Source organism: Mauremys reevesii, linkage group 1 (assembly GCF_016161935.1).
Source record: "Mauremys reevesii isolate NIE-2019 linkage group 1, ASM1616193v1, whole genome shotgun sequence".
NCBI classification, from domain to species: domain Eukaryota; kingdom Metazoa; phylum Chordata; order Testudines; family Geoemydidae; genus Mauremys; species Mauremys reevesii.
Window position 1 is genome coordinate 345,242,164 of NC_052623.1, and position 22,601 is coordinate 345,264,764.

Sequence of the window (22,601 nt, forward strand, 5' to 3'; positions counted from 1 at the left end):
AACCACAGCTGTTGGACCTGAAGCAGGAATTAATTCCTGGAAGTGCTATGGCAAGTGTTATGCAGGAGGTCAAATGATATGATCATAATCGTCCCTACTTGCCTTAAAATCTACAAAATTTATATCTAAGCCAAGGGAACTCCACTTCAAACCCCTCTGCATGTCCCAACCATGACAGGGTCTCACACACTCATGCTCTCTCTCTCTCCTTTATAGATCAGAACCAGCATTTTAAGCTCCACCCAGAAACTAACATGTAGCCAGTGCAGATTCTGGGAACTGGTGTCCTGTGCTCACACAAATTACCACTTTCTACATGAGCATCTGTTTGGAATTAATATAAGATGTTGTCTCATGTAGAGTACATATCAACAGGCTAATCTCTAAGTGATAAACACGTAGATAATGATTGCAAAGGCGTCATCCAAGAGAAAGGCCCTCTTGGCCAGATGCAGATAGAAAACGTCAGCCTTGGCCATGATCATCTATTAAATGAGTACTCCTCTGAGCTAGACTCCTGTGTTCTCCTACGACTCCTATTGCTTTCTCTCATGCCACCCCGAAGCATGGAACTCCTTCCCAGTCCTTGTTCTCTAAGACGCTACTCTCTAGTCTCTGTATTTTTACAGTCCTTATGCTATCCATTGAGACTGTCAATAGGAATGTCAGTTGTGCTGGTGATTTTTGCGATGGAGGCCCTAATCCACTAGGAACTGGACTGAGATTTCCATTTCACTTAACCTCAGAGCAGCCAATGAACATTTTCACAGAGGTCATTTCATGCAGGCTACTGAACAGCCAACAGATGATAATTTTATGTATACCAAACCCAAGCTAGATATGGACTAAAAAACTGTTGGTGAATGCCCCAATGAATACCAATGCCCCAAGACAATGTATCGTGTTGAAGAGGAACATTGCAAACTTAGTGAACTTATGGTGTGATCCAAAGGTCATTAGAGTCAATAAGGGTCTTTCCATAGAGAGCAGGAACTAATCAATCCCCTTACAGGACAGGCTCAGTTTAGGGATGATCAAATATTTTCTGTCAAATCTGTTTTATGTTGGAAAATTGGATTTTTGACTAAAGGAAATTTAGCAAAAGTGTCTGCTGTCCATGGAAACTTTCAATTTTTTGTCAAATAACCAAACCCCCTTTAGTAGGTTTCTCAGTGGGCTAGGTGGCCTAGGGGTTAGCATCCTCCCCAGCTGAGGGGCAGTGGTAGGGGAGCTCAGGCCCACCCACTCCACTGGGTTCCAACCGAGGGCCCTATGAGGGTCAGTGGTTCTCAAATTTTTGTACTGGTGACCCCGTTCACATGTCAAGCTTCTAAGTGCGACACCCCCTCCCTTATAAATTAAAAACACTTTTAAATATATTTAACACCATTATAAATACTGGAGGCAAAGCGGGATTTGGGGTGGAGGCTGACAGCTCGCGACCTCCCATGTAATAACCTCGCAACCCCCTGAGAGGTCCCGATTCCCAGTTTGAAAAACCCTGATTTAATCAACTAAGGTGGTGGGGTCTTATTGGGTAAAGATTTGTTTCACAATATGTTAGGATTGATCAAATAATTATTTTGTAATATTTTAGTAAAATGCTTGGTTAAGGTATGGCTAAGCAGGACTCAAGTTTCACTATATAAACTGGAGTCCAAAAGGAAGTTCTTTTGGAACCAACTCCAGGACAAGATCAGAGCTGCCAGACCTCCACACTCTGCCAGCTATATCGTGCAGAAGCTGGAGTCCCCGGTTGACCCAATCCTGACTAGCCACCAGGAAAAGTGAATCTGCTTTATTGGGAGTGGTGAGCATTGTATGCTTAGCGTATGCATTCTGTTTTGATGATTGTTAATACATAGAGACTAAGGATATTACTGTGTGGTCTTTCACTGGTAAAAGACCCCATAAACCCACAGTAGGTTATGCCCTGAGCCTGAGGAATGAGGTGCCCTAGAGTGTGCGGGTAACAATAAGGTGGGGTGCACATCTAAATGGCCTTACAACACAAGACGAATGGTCACCCATGGAAATATTCCTTCACATCAACCTCCTAGAGCAGGGGTCGGCAACCTTTCAGAAGTGGTGTGCCGAGTCTTCATTTATTCACTCTAATTTAAGGTTTCGCGTGCTAGTAATACATTTTAACTTTTTTAGAAGGTCTTTTTCTATAAGTCTATACTATATAACTAAAGTATTGTTGTATGTAAAGTAAATAAGGTTTCAGAATGTTTAAGAAGCTTCATTTAAAATTAAATTAAAATGCAGGGTTCCCTGGACTGGTGGCCAGGACCTGGGCAGTGTGAGTGCCACTGAAAATCAGCTTGCGTGCCGCCTTCGGCACACGTGCCATAGGTTGCCTACCCCTGTCCTAGAGCTAAGGGCGGTCAGGAATGCTTGCACCTGCTTCCTCCCACTGCTCAAAGGATCACACACAAGAGTCCTAACAGACAACGTAGCCTGCATGTACTATATAAATCGATAAGGGGGAGCCAGGTCACCCTCCCTCTGTGTGGAGATGATGAGCCTATGGAACTGGTGTATCTCCCATGACATCATGCTGCCAGCAGCCTACCTCTCAGCACACAAAACTCCATAGTGAGCAATCTGTTGCAAATTCCCACACGACCACAAGTGGGCGCTAGACCCAGCAGTACTTCATGATCTGTTCAGGCGGTGGGGGACACCAATCACAGACTTGTTTGCCAATTACCTGAACCAGAAATGTCCACACTACTGCTCCAGACAGGGATAGGACAACACTCCCTGGACGATGCTCTCCTCCTCCCCTGGGACGCGGACCTTCTTTACGCCTTTCCTACTTTTCCCCTACTATTGAAGGTCCTGCTGAAAATAAAAAGAGACGGAGCACACGTCGTTCTGATCACTGTTACTTGGCCGAGACAGACCTGGTAGCCTTAGGTGTCACAACTCATGATGTGCCTGCTGATCCCTCTCCCACTCACTCTGTACCTCCTCTCCCAGGACAGAGGACATACCCACATCCCAACTTGGGGGTTCTCCACCCCCAGGCATGGCTCCTCCTTGGTTCAAACACCTAGAAAGCTCCTGTTTGAAGGAGATGAAAGATGTACTATTATAATTAAACAGTAGAAAGTCCTTGACACGACATACTTACCTGAAAAACAGCTTCAGGTTTCGGATTTGGTGTACTTCCCAACAAATTTCCCCTACGTCCGTGACTCTTCCACATATCTTAGACTGTGCACTGGCCCTAAAAAGATCAGGGCTGCCTCTAAGCTCTCTCAGAATCCACCTGGTGGATATAACAGCCTTCCACCAACCAGTAGAGGAATACTCAGTGCTGTCACACCCGACAACCCAAAGGTTCCTCAAGGGTATAGTAAACCTCTTCCCACAACCTCGACTTCCTATTCCCACATGGGACCTCAACCTAGTGCTGAACTGACCAGGCCTCCCTTCGAACCCATGGCCTCCTGTTCACTCACATACCTCTCAGTGAAAACACCCTTCGTGATAGCGATTACCTAAGCTAGGAGAATAGGATAAATAAGCAGCTCTGATGGCACATCTTCCCCAACACGGTATTCTTTCGGGACAAGGTTATGCTCAGGCCACATCCAAAATACCTTCCTAAAGTAACCTCCCCATGTCACATGAACCAATTGATGCATCTTCCAACCTTCTACCCCAAGCCTCACAAAGACAACAGGGAGGTTGTAATATACACTGATATCAGGAGAACCCTAGCCTTCTACCTGGACAGAACAAAGGTTTTCAGGAAGTCCCCCTCTCCAAGTGTGTCTCGAACTGCATCAGACACTGTTACCAAGTTTGCAGATACTATTTGTACACACTTCACAAGGTCAATCTCCTCATCCGTCGCCTTCTTCAAGAATGTCCCTATCTCAGAGGTCTATAGAGTGGTGACATGGGCGTCAGTCCACCCTTTCGCAGAACCTTATACGATCACTGGGGACTCCGCCTCTGATGCCATCTTCGCCTCCACAGTGCTGTCATCTGTAACTGACACGATTCCAAAGTTCCAGCCCTCCAGAAGGGATACTGCTCAGGAGTCACCTAGAGTGGAGCACCCATAGGGATGTTACTCGACGAAGTTACCTTGTGCAGTAACGATGGTTCTTTGAGATGTGTGTACCTATGGGTGCTCCACAACCCACCCTCCTCCCCTTTACATCAGCGTTCTTGTCAATGACTCTGCAGTAGAGAAGGAACCGAGGGCGTTTAGCCCACGTGCACTGATTAGCCTCATGGTGCAGCAGGGGAGACACAGCACTTATATGGTGCTAGCAGACACTGCTACTGAAATTCTCCAATCAGCAGTGCAGGGACACAAGCACACCTACAGTGGAGCACCCATAGGGACACATGTCTTGAAGAGCCATCATTGCTGCACACTTCATGTTGGGCATAAAATTTAAAAATAAACTAAAAATATGTTCATGTTTGCATGTCTCCAGTAGATGGTGCCAGTGATCTTTTCAGGTCAGTTGCAACAGTATCGGTCAAATAGAGCAGCTTGACAATACTGGAAATATTTAAAAACAAATCAGGGCATATCTTTGCTCTGTCTAAGTGTGAAATTTGGACCCCGAAGGCAACAGATTGAAGAAAATGAAGTTTTTGGAATGTAGCACTATTGCCAAATACTGCGGTGTAATGAAAATAAAGACAGATCAATGAATGAATATTAATTAATATTACAGAGGGAAGGAGGGTAGTTTGCTTTTTGCTAGGGAAGATCACCAGGTAAAAATTGGGATATTTTAGGGATGTATTAAGAAGACATGAAAAGACATCTGTACAGGAGTATGAGGCAGAGAAATGTGGGAAGGGCAGGAACAAAGAAATTGCCATATTGGATCAGAACATTTGTCCATCAAGTCCAGCATTTTGCCTTTGATAGTGGCCACTAGTTGATGCTTCAGAGTGTGAGAATACATGCACTGTTTCTTTAAAAACGGAATAGGAAGCCAGGCAAGACTAAGAGTGGGGTTGGGAAAAGATATAGGCAGAAACCACAGTGAAGCAGAGATAGCAACAGAGAGAGAGAGAGAGAGAGAGAGAGAGAGAGAAAGAGCATGGCTTTAGGGCTAATACAGTTTTTCCTTTATGCTATTAATGTTTCTTGTTCAGTGTTAGAAGAAAACAACTCTGGGATTCTTTACCACCATCATATGACACAAAGGAAGATGAATCCCTGCTCCCATAGCCCATGTTGACGTGCAGGTGGTGGAGAAATTCCTTCCTGACCAGCGTGGAGATTGATTTATGGTCAGAAGCATAATATGTGATTAACCTTATCTTAGAAGGCATAACATTATTCTTAGATTCATAGATTCTAGGACTGGAAGGGACCTCGAGAGGTCATCGGGTCCAGGCCCCTGCCCTCATGGCAGGACCAAATACTGTCTAGACCATCCCTGATAGACATTTATCTAACCTACTCTTAAATATTTCCAGAGATGGAGCTTCCACAACCTCCCTAGGCAGTTTATTCCAGTGTTTAACCATCCTGACAGTTAGGAACTTTTTCCTAATGTCCAACCTAAACCTCCCTTGCTGCAGTTTAAGCCCATTGCTTCTTCTTCTATTCTTAGAGGCTAAGATGAACAAGTTTTCTCCCTCCTCCTTTATGACACCCTTTTAGATACCTGAAAACTGCTATCACGTCCCCTCTCAGTCTTCTCTTTTCCAAACTAAACAAACCCAATTCTTTCAGCCTTCCATTATACATTATGGCTGGGAGTTTAAAGGGAACCTAAGAGAGTTAGGCATCCAATGAATTTTGTTGGAGTTAAATCCCTAAATCCCTACCACCTTTGGAGCAAAAATCCAAGGTTCAAGTACCAGGACAAAGACTACCTTTACCTTCCCATGTGGAGAACGGCACACGTTGGCAACGATAGGCTCTGCAAGAAAGAAAAATGGAGATTTTCCAGAGACTATTTCTTCAAGGTAGCAAAACATACAGAAGTTAGCTTATGCTCAGATAAATTTGTTAGTCTCTAAGGTGCCACAAGTACTTCTGTTCTTTTTGTGGATACAGACTAACATGGCTGCTACTCTGAAACCATACAGAAGTTAGAATTTTTCTATGAAACCTTTCTCTGGGAGTGAGGGGGCTCAGTACTTCTGGGCAGTTCTCAGCACATTAAAGGATGGACCCCTGAGACATACCATGAAAAATACATTGAGATTTGAATTAAAGATAACACTGCTTGGTTCACAAACCTCTACCAGGGATTAGAATCTAACACTATCAACAAATGCAGCTAAGAAATAAAAGGCCTCCAGCTTGTTATCTCGTTCTTGGATCAGTGTGAACTTAACACTTTAATTTTTAACACCATTTTAAAAGAACTCTTTGATCACATACTTCCCTTAGGCAGCAGAAGTGCTTTTTAATTTTTTTTTTACAGTTTTGAGTCTCTCCGTGTGAAGTTAGCACTGAAGAAAATTGCCAGATTGACACCCCTGGATATTTATACTCTGAAGAAGTGTAGCAGGAGCTGTGGCAGGGTAAGTCTATTTGTAATGTCCTATCAATGTGCTTCAACTCTCTTCTTTAGGGATCACCTCTAGGCATAAGTGTGTAGGGACCCACTCTTGGAATAGGAATCACCACAAGGAGAAGCAACAAAAATGATAAAAGGTTTAGAAAACCTGACCTATGAGGAATAGTTACAAAATCAGGGCATGTTTAGTCTTGAGAAAAGAAGACTGAGGGGAGACCTGATAACGGTCCTCAAATATGTTAAGGGCTGTTATAAAGAGCATGGTGATTAATTGTTCTTGTCCACTGAAGAAGACAAGTAATTTGGAGAAAAAATAATAGGTTTAAACTGCAGCAAAGAAGTTTTAGGTTAGATATTAGGAAACACTTTCTAACTATAAGGATAATTAAGATCTGGAATAGGCTTCCAAGGGAGGTTGTGCAATCCTCATCATTGCAGTTTTTTAAGAATAGGTTGGACAAACACCTGTCAGAGACGGGCTAGGTTTATTTGGTCCTGTCTCACTTGATGACCGTCTGAGGTCCCCTCTGGTCCTACATTACTATTGTTGGAAAGCTTGAAGAACTCAATAGAACAAAGGACGTGTTTCTACCTATGTCAGCTATTTCGCTTATCAGTTTTGTTTGGCTCCCCAAGTATATGTTGGCTCCCCAAGTGTATGCAGCTGTGTTCCCATGTAAGTCTCCAGAGTATTTAGTACAAAGGGTCAACAGATGTATCTTGTGTCCCCTTCAGAATGACAAATGTATCCTCAACAGCTGTATGTATCTTGTGTCCCCCACAAAATGATATATGTATCCTGTGTACCCAATTATCCCCTAACAGATACATGTACAGGTTCTACAGGTCAACCAAATGACGTAGACGAACGTAGGCTAAGTTGTTTGTTACTGGTTATAAAAGAAGGCCGCTTGGCCATAAAGGGTGTGTCTCTCTTCTGGCACTAGCCGATGAGAGCACCCGCTCAGCTGACCGATCAATAAAGGGTGTGGTACTCGTCTTTCTGTTCTCCGTGCCTCCTTGGTGTAATTAGGTAAGCTCCGGGGGGAAACGAGCCCTATTTGGCTAACACTATGATTCTATGTACATCAGTCCTGGAGATCCAAACCGGACTCCAACAAAGTTGGAGTACAAGCTTTGGTGGTGGATTTTGTGACATGGACACTTACCACTAGGATCCAGACTGATACCTTCCGAACTCATTTTGCATTGGCCACAGCTAAGGGTTTTTGTTTTTGTTTTTGTTTTTTGAATTGCAAATGCAATGCTCCTAAATTTATCTTCCATACATTTATATGGGTTACTATGACCACTAAAAATCCTCTGTGATCTTTCTTCACTCATCGATATTCTTTGGCAAATGCTCAGTTAGCTAATCCTTGTAAGGCACTTTGGGATCCTCAGTGCTACAGAGGTGCAAATTATTATCAATCTTATTTCTCTTTGTACAATTGCCACCAGTTTCCTGTATAAACAACAAAGTTCAATTTATATTTGTTTCTTTAAAAAAAAAAAGATAAAATAATTAGCACTATTAAAATATCTGCCTAGCTGGGCATTTCTTTTTGTGTCCTCAGGAAGAAGGATTAATCTAATTATAATGGAAATGATTTCTATTCTTGTTTAAGCATCAAGGGGCAGCTTAGCTTAGGAGATGAAGTAATGGATGTTGGAGACATACATTTTTAAGTCCCCATTTCTAATATAGTCTGGGTCAATTGTGACAATGGGCTTAATTTTCAAATGCTGTCCAGTTTCATATTTGGAATACAAATGATCAAACAGGCACTCATTTATCTCTTTCAGGTACTTGTGTACCAATCTGAGTGCTTAATGCACAACCAATCACCTTAATTTAGGGGTTCAAGTAGGAAAACTGGGATCTGAAAATCACTTCTGTCTGGAAGTTAAGATCTCCATGTAAAGAGTAGCACGTAAATGTAGCCATTTATAGAGCACAATAACAAAAAGTTTTATTGGCCCAACAAAACCCAGGAACTATGCTACACATTCTTAAGCAAAATCTGCTGGCACATTATCTAACTATTTACATATACATAGAATGGAGCACTCCTGGGCTATTCTGTGCATAGAGAACTTTAGCCTTCAGGGCTCTTAATCTTAAGCATTACAGTGCATTAATTTAAGAGAAAAAATGTTTAAATGTTTCTAATGACATGGGGTTCCAGAGGGTATATTAGGGACCATGACAAACATTCATTATGGGATCTTTTGTCCTCTTTACACAGGGCACATAATTAAAATTAATGGTCACTTAGGTACAAGTGATCATGACTCAATCACATTTAATGAGCAAACAGACTAAAGTCCAAACAAGTAATATATAAATTTGGTGCTTTAAAGGGGCCAGCTTCACAAAGCTGAAAAAAATAATGAGCCATATCAGCTGGGAGGATGAATTTAATTTAAAAAAGTGAATAATACTTGTAAATTATTTAAGAACACTTTACTTGTGGCCCAAAAAGCCATAATTCCACAATCAGGAAAGGAGGTGGTATTGGTTTAAAAAAAAACAGATTTAGAGGGGAAGTGAAGGCAACCATAAAAATAACATATATATATAATATATGAAAAATACATATATATTAGGGCTGTCAAGTGATTACAAATTAATTGTGATTAATCATGCAATTAAAAAAAGTAATCGTGATTAATTGCGTGATTAATTGCACTGTTAATAATAGAATATCATTTATATATTTTTGGATGTTTTATACATTTTCAAATATATATAAAAATGTAGATGGTGTCAAATTTGCAGATGAACTGAAGCTCAGCAGTTTCTCTTTGAAGTCTGGTCCTGAAGTTTTTTTGCTGCAAGATGGCTACCTTTAAATCTGCTATTGTGTGGCCAGGGAGATTGAAGTGTTCTCCTACAGGTTTTTGTATATTGCCATTCCTAATATCTGATTTGTGTCCATTTATCCTTTTTCGTAGGGACTGTCCAGTTTGGCCGATGTACATAGCAGAGGGACATTGCTGGCATATGATGGCGTATATTACATTGGTGGACGTGCAGGTGAATGATCTGGATCGCTTGATAAGCTGGTTGCAAGCAAACACTATGTTTTTTAATATGGCTAAATGTAAATGTGAACATAGGTCATACTTACATGATGCGGGACTCTACCCTGGGAAACAGTGACTCTGAAAAAGATTTGTGAGTCCTGGTGGATAATCAGCTGATCATGAGCTCCCAGTGCAACACTGTGGCCAAAAGGGCATATACAATCTTTGGGAGCCTAAACAGGGATATCTCAAGTAGGTGTTAGAGAGGTTATTTTACCTCTGTATTTGGCACTGGTGCAACTGCTGCTGGAATACTGTATCCAGTTCTGGTGTCCACAAGTCAAGAATGATGATGATAAGTTGGAGAGAGTTCAGAGAAGAGCCACAATAGTGATTAAAGGATTAGAAAACATGCCTTATAATGACAGACTCAAAGAGCTCGATCTATTTAGCTTAACAAAGAGACTGTTAAGAGGTGACTTGATTACAGTCTATAAATACCTACATGGGGAACAAATATTTAATAATGGGCTCTTCAATCTAGCAAAGAAAAGTATAACATTATCCAAAGATTGGAAGCTGAAGCTAGACAAATTCAGACTAGAAAGAAGGTGTACATTTTTAACAAGGAGGGTTATTTAACCATTGGAACAATTTACTAAGGGTCATAGTGGATTCTCCATCACTGGCAATTTTAAAATCAAGATTGAAGGTTTTTCAGAAGATCTGCTCTAGGAATTATTTTGTGGAAGTTCTCTGTGTTATACATGAGGTCAAACTAGATGATCACTGTAGTCCCTTATGGACTTGGAAACTAACTTTGACATTAATGGGAATTATATCGGTGCTTATAAAAAGTAGATCCAGTTATTTTTAGAGTCTGAGGGCCAATATCCAACTATCAACCCTTTGGTTACATAGTGTAGGGAAAGAGGAAGTTTAACATTATTCAGTCTGCTTGTTTATAGTCTGGAGCAGTTCAGATTAGGATTCTCAAGGCATAGTTGACTAGTTCCCTGGACAGGCTGTGGCTGCACTTAGAAGTGAGGCATATCTCTTAGATATCTCCTCTTAATCTGTCATCAATCCATATTTGGCTTCAGAATGGCTCTGGATTAGGAGGAATTCATTGGTTGCTAACACTCTAATGATCTGAACATGAAAGGTATTGAGCGCCATACACTCCTACTGAGTTCAGCAGCCCACGAGCTTGGCCCTTATGTAGTATAGGAAGAGTTTGCAAGTATGCTAGATGGGGTATGTGGCTATTTCCCTCATCCCCATTAGCCTCCTAGTTCTCTCTGCAACTTTGGTTTTCTTCTTTCAGTAGCTTGCGCCAGTTCTATCTTTTAGAGGATAACAGTGGTCATGGTTATATAAAAGTTTAATTTATAAATTATTTATGAGAGGTTAATAAATAACTAATAGATTAAATAACCATGTTAGACATGAGTACTACGTGTTATAGATGGTTATAAACATCACTGCGGTTCCGGTTGAGCTCCCGCAGGCATGACTGCGGCAGGTCAAGCGGAGCCGCGGGACAGTCACTCGTCCCGGGCTCCGGTCGACCTGCCGCAGGCATGCCTGCGGGAGCTCAACCGGAGCCAAATGCCGCCCCCCAGGTCTTCGGCGCGCTGGGGTCTAGAGCCGCCCCTGAGCGGGGGCCCCCCGCCGCCGAAGACCCCGGGCCCCCGGAATTCTCTGGGCGGCCCTGAGCAAGATTATTATAAACTATGGTTATGCACAACCGATTGATCTGTTGGACTCTATAAAAATCAATTAACAATTTATTAAAACACCTACTAATCAGTTATTAACATTTTTAAAAATGGAACTGTAATAAAGTCAGCCACCTCTTGTGCACCCTCTTGTGACCAGTAGTGGCTTTGCAGAGCCAGGCCTCTTTTTCCCCTCTGGGTTCTTTAATAAATGCAAAAAGAGGCTTTCACAAATCTGGTAACAGCCCTTCTTGGGCTCTGGTTTTATTAGCACAAAGGTCCAAAACAAACATGAAAAGTCTCCTACCCAGCCTTAAGTTGGGCACTGCCTCTCCTTCTGGGGTACTGTCCTTTCCTGCTCTTGAGAGCTGGAGAAGATATAAGGTCTGGCCTGCCTTCTTTGTCTTCTCCCTAAAAGGAAAACAAAATTTTGGCTGGGTCTTCCTACTCAGCCACAGCTCCCTTCCTGTGGGACCACTGCAGGAGACAGCTTCTCTCCGCAGTTCCCTATTTTGGCTGTCCATGGGCCTCTGTTTCTCTATTGCCTTAGAAGCCCAATTTAGTCACATGACCACCGGTCACATGACTTTCTTTGTTCTCTCTGCCTGGCAAGGCAAATCAGCTGTGCCATAAGTGGACTGAGACCTATCTCCCTTTGGAAGGGCCAGCCACCCTGGGACATGAACCTTAATATAAAGTGTGACCATCAGCTTTAGACACTATTTGTTATTTCCTTCTCCTCGTTTCCCCACTCCCTTGTCCTCCCCGTTTGACTCATTTCGTTTATGCAGGTTGTTGGAGGATATTATACAAGGATCCAAATCGTGTTGTCATATCTACCTGTGAAACTCACCTGAAGTCAGATGAGCTGCACAGATGTGACCACGAGCGGCATTGGACCCAAGATGTCCATCTCTGCTTACAGCTTCTTCCCCATCATTCATATTCTGCTTGTTATTTTCTTTATCACCTTCTCTTTCTATCTTTTCACCTCTCTCCACTGGGTGCCTAGTTCTCCCCTGCAGGATACGTCACCTCCTTTGAAGTCAGTGGGGAGAAGATAAAAAGGAGAGATGGTAAGTAACTTCAATGGGACGCACTCATACCCTGCAGGGAGAGACCAGGCTCCACAGGGTGATGTAGGCTTCGGTTTAATGGTATTACACTGTGGAATAATGATTTGAGAAATGACACGTTTCTGATCATACAATGTATTCATTAGAACCATAGGTGGTGGGTAATAGGCCAGGGGAGGCTAGCGTCCCCTGGTGCAGCCACCGCTGCCAGACGCCAGGTTGTGAGTTTTTGTTGTTTGCGAGGGCTGGGCTTCTGCCGGAAGACGTTTTTTGCTTATCATTGTGTGCCGGGAAGGTTCTGGGGTGGCTGAGGAGGCAGTATGTGCTACTCAGCTTCCTGGGTTCATCAGTAATCTACCCGGACTCCACGTGCCCTGCTGCCCCATCACCGGCACCCAGGAGTTGGAGGTATGTATCCCTGTCTCCGAGTGCTGGGAATGGGGCTGCACCCCCACCCCCCTCACTGCATCACTCCCCATGCCACCCCCCTGCACTCCCATCCCCTCACTCCGTCTCTCCCCTGTGTGAATAAAATTTGCAGCCTAATTCTGATTTTTACTCCTTTTGCTGGCTTGCACACAAAAACATTGATGACATAAAATACGTATGTTTTCATTTCATAACAAGTTTTTAAAGGAGAAGGGAACTCTAACAGAAATGTATTATTAAACAGTGAATGTTGTTGACTAGTAATTGCAGAAGAGCCAATGTATCAGACATTTCTCCCCACCTCTGTCTAGCTACATTATAAACTCTTTGTTGCAGACTCACTCTTGTCATGTGTATGTCCTGCACCTACCACCCTGGAGCCCTGATCTTAGTTGGGGTCTCTAGCACTAAATAACAATTGTAATAATAAATCATGTGGAAGTATATGTGTTAGCGCATGCTAGATGTGTACACATGAATACACGTGTGTATCTGCATGTAGGTGTGGGAGTCAGTTTCTACAGATTTATTTATATAGGTATCTGGACAGGCGTGCATTTCTGTGGTTGGGCTCTGTGGATTTGTATCTGAGCTTCAGGAGTGGGCCTTTAATGGCCTCATTGCAGCTGTGATAATGTGTGGTCCTAACGGAGGGAGGGGAATGGAGTGAGCAGGGGGGCAGGGCCTTGGGAAGGGGTGGAGCGTTAAGTTTTCTGGAATTAGAAAGTTGGCAACCCTAGTTGCAGTTCCCATTCAGGGGCTGGGTCTGGCCTGGGGCTTGGGCCAGCCGGTGTGTCTGGGGCAGCTCGGGCTGACCCAGGGCTCCTCCAGCCATGGGGGGAGGGGCAGGGGCAGTGGGGGGCTTGGAGCTGTTGGGCGGGGCACAGGGCCTTGGGCAGAAGGGATGGGGCTGGGGGGGCTAGCCTCCCTGAAAGGGGGGGTCCACTCACCACCCATGAGAGATAGGGTTGTCAACTTTCTAATGGCACAAAACCAAACACCTCTGCCCCACCCCCTGTCTACTCCCTTCCCCGAGGCCCCACCCCTGCTCATTCCATCCCCTTCCCTCCATCACTTGCTCTGCCCCACCCTCTTTCACTTTCACCAGGCTGGGACAGGGGGTTGGGGTGCAGGAGGGGGGGTGAAGGCTCCAGCTGGGGGTGCAGGCTCTGGGGTGGGGCTGGGGATGAGGAGTTTGGGGTGCAGGAGAGGGCTCCAGGCTGGGGTACGGGGTTGGGGTGTGGGGAGATGTGAGGACTCCAGTTGGGGGTGCAGGCTCTGGGGTGGAGCCAGGGATGAGGGATTTTGGGGAGCAGAAGGGGGCTCTGGGTTGGGGCCAAGAGGGTTCAGAGTGTGGGAGGGGGTGCGGCTCCGGCTAGGGGTCCAGGCTCTGGGGTAGGACTGGGAATGAGGGCTTTGGAGTGTAGGAGGGGGCTCCGGCCTGGGGCAGGGAGTTGGAGTGCGTGGTCCTGGCAGCACATACCGCGGCTCCCAAGAAGTGGCTGCCAGGTCCCTGTGGTGCTTAGGTGCCCGGGAGGCCAGGGAGGTTCCACGTGCTGCCTTTGCGCTCACAGGAGCTGCCCCCACAGCTCCCATTGGCCAGGAACCGCGACCAATGGAAGCTGCAGGGGCAGCGCCTGTGGGCATGAGGGCAGTGTGTGGAGCCTCCCTGGCCGCCCATGCACCTAGGGGCCACAAGGATCTGGCAGCTTCTTCCAAGAGCCGTGTGGAGCTAGGGCAGGCAGGGAACCTGCCTTATCCCCGGACCCCCACTGCTCCATGGACCGGACTTTTAACAGCCCGGTCAGCAGTGCCGACCAGAGCCACCAGGGTCCCTTTTCAACTGGGCATTCCGCTCAAGAAACAGATGCCTGGCAACCCTAATGAGAGAACTTACAATTCTGGAGACAGGCCCAGATCACAAGTTCCAAACCAGGTCTGAACTTCCTGAGAGCCTGGGGAGATCTGGATCTGCCATTTTGGTTTGACCCATTATGCAGAGGGGCCCCAGTCCTGGAGCTCAAATCCACACCTGGATTGGAGCTTCACTGATGTCTGGCAGAGTTCTGAGCAGGGGTTTGGATTTAGGGATTTCTTTTATTTATAAGCATTTCTATAGCGCTCATCACCACAGTATCTGGGCCCATCTCTAGATGTTATAACAATAACTGACTGATTTATACAGTGTCTTTTATGACACTGTCAAAGCTATGGTATTTATAGGTAAAAAAGTCACTTTTGAAAATGGAACTTAGGCTGCTAAGTCACACAGAGGCTTTTAACATTTTTACCCAGAGTGCTGATCAGTGTACTGAGTGCTGGAGCTTTATAGAATTACAGACTGTACATATATAGACATCCCTTAACTCACTGGCCATTATAACGGGGCACAGCAACCCTACACATTTTAGGGGCAGGAAGCAAAGAAAAATAATGTATTTAGTTAAAGCAACTGAGGAAGTTGAACAGATGTGTGAAGACCGAATAAAACTTCATAGATTAATAAGGTAAAATAATTCAGTGTCAACTTGGACTATGTTGAAATGAATGGCTTTGATACTAGACATTACTTCTTCTTTGCTCCTTTCCGTATCTGTTCAGTTTTTCGTTACCAGGCACAGAGAGCAGAAATCAATAGTACTCTTGCATTAATTATTGATAATAGCAGTCAGCCAACTGAATACAAAACTTCCCTAATTCAGAATCAGATTAATCAGTCTCATAGTTTGAGCTAACATAGCTGAAAAATAAGTGCAGTGAGAGGTCTAGATTTAAGATGCAATAAACAACACTAACCCCCCCCCCATAAAACCCTGCAAAGCAGTCAGAGCATGCTGTGATGTCATGGCTCTCACAAAAAGAGCTGCTGAAGTGAATAATAATGCAGTCTCATATTTATTTATATAGCTCCTTTCCTTTAAAATGATCCCATAGAACTTTAGGCTGGGGAAACAATCTCCCACAGGATTTAAGAACCATCTCAAACGTCACCACATTCTGTTCCAAGTGCCAGACACTCTCCTTTGATCTTGTCTTCAGTAGCAAACACACGGAGCACAGTTCGCATAACGTAAATTAGAAAACCAAAACCAACCCTCACATAATTTTTGACTTGGAGAGAAATTGGGAAAAAAGGGGAAAAGAATCTAGTCACGTTGCTTACTGCACTTCTGGAGGTTCTCAGATATGACCATGATCAGGGTGGTAGAATTTTACAGTGTATATGGGGTGGGGTCACTTCACACACTGAAACACAGCCACCTCTAGACTGGAATGCAGCAATCCTTTAATATCCCACTGTAAAGCTGCAAAACAGTCTGAGAACAGGCTGTCCTCTCCAAAACAAACTACGGGACAGATGTGCAGTGCGGAGGGAGTGTTAGGTAATTTTAATCATGTTACCCTTTGCAACTTGTGTAGGTATTTCACGAATGGTTTGAGAGTGTGGAGGTGCTAAACCTGAAGGTTTTGTGGTTGAACAGGTTATAGAGACACCATTCAGTATGCAAAGTTTAAATAAAAATGTTGTAAACAGGGGATTCAATGAATAGCTTGCGTTTTTAATGAAGGATTTATTTGGAACGTATGGATTATTCTCTATTGATACAGCTATCAGCAAAGCAGTAAATATTAATTGGAGGCCTCCAAGTAGTGTATGAAAAGAAATCCGGTTGGAGTTAATGCCAAGATGGCTATGATATGTATGATGCAGAACTAAAGGACAAAAAGTACAAAGTAAAGATTTTCTTTCTTTCATGGGAGTCCCAGGAGGGTTTCTGCACAGCTTAGGTGGAAAGTGCTTAGAATTCTAAGTAGCATAGGACCAATGGAAGAAGTGGCTGAGAGAGCCAGAAGCTTATTATGGCACCAGTCGAGAGGGACAGCAGAACAAGTGAACAGCAAATGGGCAGCTACTGAGCACCACAGATGGTGGTTAGCCTGCACCTGATCTGCACCAGTAGTGATCAAGAAAGTAAACGTGTCCAAGCACTAATGAGAGATAGGATGGATGAGCAGAATCAGCAGATACTCTAGAGAAAAACTAGGGCAGGCCTTCACTACCCGCCGGATTGGATTGGCGAGTAGTGATCGATCTATCGGGGATCGATTTATCACATGCGATAAATCGATCCCCGATCGCTCTGCTGTTGACTCCGGAGCTCCACCACTGCCGAGAGGCAGAAGCGGAGTTGATGGGGGAGCAGCGGCAGTCAACCCCGCGCCGTGAGGATGTGAGGTAAGTCGATCTAAGATACATCGACTTCAGCTACGCTATTCTCATAGCTGAAGTTGCGTATCTTAGATCGACCCCCCCCCCAGTGTAAACCAGGGCTAAGGGCTTGGTTGTGAGAGATGTTAGTGATTTCAGTGAAGCAAGCATTTTGGGGTAAGCCCTGGTCTACGCTGGGGGGTGAGGATCGATCTAAGATACGCAACTTCAACTACGAGAATAGCGTAGCTGAAGTCGATGCATCTTAGATTGACTTACCTCCTGTCCTCACGTCAACTCCGCTTCCGCCTCTTGGCAGTGGTGGAGTTCCGGAGTCAATGGCAGAGCGATCGGGGATTGATTTATCGCGTCTACACTAGACACGATAAATCGATCCCCGATAGATTGATCACTACCTGCAGGTAGTGAAGACCTGCCCTAGGTTATGTGGTGTACTGTTGCAATTCTTCCATAAGTTCAACTGGTACACAGTCAATGTAGTCTATAGGGAATCATGTGTCATTTAAGGAAGGAATAAGAATTGGAAAACCTTTTGCATTTGAGTATGTAAGAGTTCCACTGCCTAACTCTCTAAATTCCTCCTTGAAAGGGGAAAAATTGAATGAAGTTGTAAACTCAGTTTACAATATGTGAAGCTGATATATAGAATTAGGGTGAGTTTCATGGGACCTCAGTAAATTATCAGTGCAGCCCTTCTGCTGGGTGAAGTTTGCATCCCCCTCTCAAACAACAGCCAGATCGGATTCTTAAATTTTCTTTTTTGTGATCTTTATCTGCTGTCTGCCTAGAGACAAGAATAGCTTGAAGATACTGTGATTTTAAACAAACACAAAACAAAAGTCTTGTTAGACACAACCCATCTGCCCCTCCTGTCACAATGTATTTTCTTCCAGCTTTCTTCCCAGGGCCAGATGGTAGTGTGTACAAGTCCAGGAAAACTCTCTGTAACGCATTGGTATGTCTACACTGTAATAAAAAAAACACCCTTGCTGGCCCATGTCCTCTGTCTCAGGCTAGTGGGACTTGGACTGCAGGGCTATAAAACTGCAGTGTGCTGTAGTCGTTTGGACTCAGGTTGGAGCCCAGGCTCTGGGACTCCACAAAGGGGGAGGGTTCCAGAACCTGGGCTCCAGCCTGAGCCCGAACAACTACACTGCAATTTTATAGCCCCACGGCCTGAGCCAACTGACCCACACCAGCCGTAGGTGTTTTACTGCAGTGTAGACATACCTTGAGTTATTTCTATGGCCCTCCATTACAGTAGTAACTGAGCAGCTCACATTCTCTAACATATTTAGCCTCACAATACTCCTGTGAGGTAGGGAAGTGCTGATATTCCCATTTTACAGATGGGGCAAAGAGACTTGTCCAAGGTCATACAAGAAGCCTATGGCAGAGCTGGAAATGGTACCCATGTCTCCTAAATCTCAGGCTAGCACCTAGCTATGATTTCCAGTCTCTTTGCCTATGAATTTCCAAACTACCCCAAGCACCTGCAAAGAAAGAGGAGCTAAAGGGAAGCAAATTTAAAAATCAAGGACCCATCAGAGAGAATAGTCTGTTAGCAGCTCCCTCCATTATACACAAAGGATCTTTCATACAAAATGCCTCTTCTGACCTCAGTTGTGGATGTATGGCCCAGAGAGCTGATCCAACTCACTTTGAAGTCAATGGGAGTCTTTCCACTGACTTCAGCTGGGGTTGAATCAGGCTCTTGCAGATTATTAAGATTAAAAACTCCACACAAGAGATGGTACAACTCGCCGAGTACTGACTACTTCCTGTGTATTGCACTAGTAGTCAACAAACGGAGCAGCATTCTGTATTAGCTTGAGCTTTTGAGTGGTCTAATCCACGTAGAATGCATTACAGTACTAGAATTAACATATTTCTGTTGCTATAAACTAATTTCTTAGTTAGACTGCAATAATGTCTCATTAATCATGACATTTTAAATATTAAAAATGAACCCCACTCCATCCTACCTATAATATCACAACTCATAAAAGCCAGAGGGAAGCCTGTCTGGAGGCAAAATTAAATGTGGATGAAAGCAAAGTACTGATTGTTAACTGGAATGGGACCAGAAAAACACAATTGAAAAGAGGGGAGAAATCTCAATTTTTAAAACTGGCCCTTGGTCTTATATAGCCAGTTTCAACCTATATAAAACTTGGCCAAGAGCCTGTTATTAATTTTGATTTAACACAAGCAGACTTGCACTTTTTTAATACGAAACTTACAAGGTGAACAAAGCATTACCTAGTATACACTCTGAGAGTCAGATTATACCATTAAGTCACATGGGCAACACCCATTGACTTGAGTTTACACAGACGAAGCTGGAAAGCTTGTCTTTTTCACCAACAGAAGTAGATCCAATAAATGATATTACCTCACCCAGCTTGTCCCTCAAAAATCTTTGAATCTATACGACTACAACACCACTGCAAACAACGATAAAAGGTATTACTCCTCACCCACCTTGTCCCTCGAAATATTTTAGTTTCATTTGTTACAAAACAAATATTGGCCCATGTATGATCTAAGTCTGAACTTTCTAAAAATTAGTTTACCTTATTTCACTTGATCCACAGGTGTGAGTCAGCATGGGTCTCCATTAGCACACAGTTATTTCAGTATCATAAAGACTATCAGAGGTGTAACGACATTAAAAGATGCAGGATGTTAGATATCGTAGCAACAAAAAATAACATCTGCCTTTATGCTGGAGACTTAAAAACAAAGTTGCCATCTGCTTAATGTGGACGTTAAATGCCCCATTGCCTAAGAATAGAGGTTTACTCAGGCCCTTCCCATCCCCTGCTGTGTAGCTGGCTGAGTGTGCTGGTTCATTTGTGCCCTCCACCCCAGAAGTGGCTGCTGTTCATTTGAGTTGTGTGTAAATGACCTTGATTCATCCCTCGTTTTTTTTCTGCCTTCTACTGGCATGGCCCAGGGTGCAGCACCCTCAGCAGCGTAAATTCTGCATGGGAGGACTGTGCTGGCACAAGGAGCCTGCAAAGGCCGTGCTGCAGTTGGAGAACCGCAGCAGCTAGTACAGCCCCTAAGGTGGGTGCTGCTAGCTGCTGAGGGGGCTTGGTAAGGGTGGGCCAGTTCCGGGGACATCCAGTCAGTCCCTGCCTGCAGGGCTTCACTACAGACTAAAGCTAACCTCCCCTGTGGAGGGCAGAAGTGGGAAAGCTACCTGCCTTCCTCTGGGGAGTAGATCCCGTCATGGGATGCAGCAGTGCCCGGTTTCTCAAAGGGGTGCGAATAGCCATTGCCAAGGCCGTATCAACCAGAGTGAATGGAGCCCAGTCGGCAAGATTTTCAAATGTGCTCACTCCCAGCAGCTCCAGTTGCTGGGAGCTGGGCACGTTTGAAAATCTGGGCAGTTGTTTCCAAAGCACTTTGGGATGAAAGTTTCTACATTCATGAGGAATATTCTTCAATCAAATGTTTCTTTGTTTCAATGAGACCAATAGTAAAAGAGGATACAAAGCTGACCCTAAGGCTGAAGGATCCACCTAAATCCCAGTTTATTAAAAACCCACACCAAACTTTTGATGCCTTTTTTAAGACCCTCTCGCGAATCACTCTAACTAGGGAATGAACCATCTGACACATCAAAAGGCAGTTACTATGGTTCCCACAGCAGGTAGCAGGACTGTACAATTTATCTGTTACACTTTCCTCTCTCATGTATTAATATGAGTTTTATCAGCAAAGTGATAGTCATAGAAAAGCTAATTATGCTTAAAGCAGAGTGAAGGAAATTGTGTATCCACGGCCATTCACAGCAATCTTTAAAAAAAAAGTTAACACCTGTGCCTGGCTCAACATGCCATTTTTTCAAGTTTGCAGTTCTCCTCCAGGGAATCAAAGTGATAGATTTATGCAGAGCTGCAGTTTGCATCTCCCTTGAGCAACACTTTTATCTGGTGTTTCTTTCCCCACCCTTAGTAACTCTTTTAAGAAGACGCTGAAGAGAAATACATCAGATCTGAGAAAGGCAAAGGAAAAAAACATCTTTCACAGCTGTTCCTAGCAGCTGGGATAAATCTACTCAGAATTAGAAATTAACACACATCACAGCAAAGGAGAGATTCTTCTCCTTTTTTCTCTATAGTAATGTTATCACATATACAGTGGGGTGAGATTCTGTGCAGCACAGAAATTGCAGTCCTAGCAGTGGGGTTGTTTAAGGTAGAGTTAAGTCACCTTTGCACCATCCTCATTCCAGGATGCTCAAGGGACCCGAGTGGCCTCTGGTGTAATTTGGACAGTGTCTCAGGGCTGTCTAAATTATGGCAGCCTCGCCTGGCTGGCGGTGCTGTTCAAAACCCCCACAATACTACATGCTAATACCCTGCACTTCTCCTGCCCCAGCCATACCCCTGACATGTCCCTCATGCCCGGTCTTACAAAGGGGTCCTTTGAACGCAGGCTTATGGCTATCATCTGCCGTTACGGTGCTGGGGAAATCATTTCCCGGACAGATGCAGGACTTTTAGAGACCCACGATGCTGTTCTTGCCCTTTTACCTAATTTTTGAGTGTTTGACTCTGCAACCACAATAATGTTCTTTTAACTAGTTTTTGTGTGTGTCATTTCCTAGATTTTTAAAAACAAACTGAATCCCCCCCCCTGAAATTCCATCATGTAGCTTCATATTGACATCCACATGGATCATCAGCAGGATTGGAACTTTTAGATCCACCACACAGACCTCTTCCACTTGAGCTAACGAAGTAACTGAGAGCAATTGTAGGCTGCCGTCCTCTATGTGGACCAGCACTAGAGAGGGATAAAATATACTTTGCCCATGGGCTTCACAGGTACTTGCTGACAGCAGAGGAAAGGTGAGATTCATGAATCTTGGGTTCCAATCCAGGCTCTGGAAAAAGTAACAAATCCATATGTGACAGCCAGTGAAGACACATGTACAGCAACAGAGACAGAATGCTGGATTGTCTGCTTCAGCCACACAGCCCTCCATTGCTTGAGCCAAAGGAGAATCTTTGTTAGGAAGCAGTAGCATTAGGGCTCATAGCCTTTGCAGGCTAGCCGCTAGTGGAAGCTCTGACAGTCCATCCAGCAGAGGGCAGTGGTGCTCAGTGCATTAGCCAGGAGATTTCAAAAGGAAGAATGAAGAATTCATATGTGGAACAGTACTGGACCTGTTCCGCAATGTTTGTTTCTGCTACATCGCACATAGCGCCTACCGCATTCAGCTTCCTCTGCTCAGAGTTGTGCCGCAGCATTACAAGAGTGCCCCATTTTGAGCCACGCTAACCATAACTTATTGTCCATTACACAGACCAATGCAACTACTATGGAAGTACAACTAACCCCCCGACATGTAATCCCAGGGTGAGTGTTTTGATAAAGTGAGTGCAAGGACATTGCCACAGTCTGTTTTTTAAACATGTTTCCTTTGTAAAGCACCCGGTGAACCTTGTTTAAAGGTGCTCTACACAAGAGTGGTGTGTACTCCTGGCACACAAAGTAACAATAATACACTGCTCTCACATATAGCACCTTTCACCCAGTAGTTTCAAGTCACTTTAGAGATATTAACGTCCTA

The 22,601-nt window shown here is 44.2% G+C and overlaps 1 long non-coding RNA gene across 1 annotated transcript in view; it reads right to left on the reverse strand.

The window, feature by feature from the left end:
• Positions 1–22,601, reverse strand: part of LOC120395209 — a 38,317-nt gene that overhangs the window by 1,188 nt on the left and 14,528 nt on the right. Inside the window, exons 2-6 of the long non-coding RNA XR_005592522.1 lie at positions 12,129–12,313; positions 11,583–11,686; positions 5,878–5,918; positions 3,843–4,065; positions 2,717–2,847 (exon numbers count right to left, since the gene is read on the reverse strand). This is a non-coding gene — a long non-coding RNA (uncharacterized LOC120395209). The remainder of the gene's footprint in view (positions 1–2,716; positions 2,848–3,842; positions 4,066–5,877; positions 5,919–11,582; positions 11,687–12,128; positions 12,314–22,601) is intronic.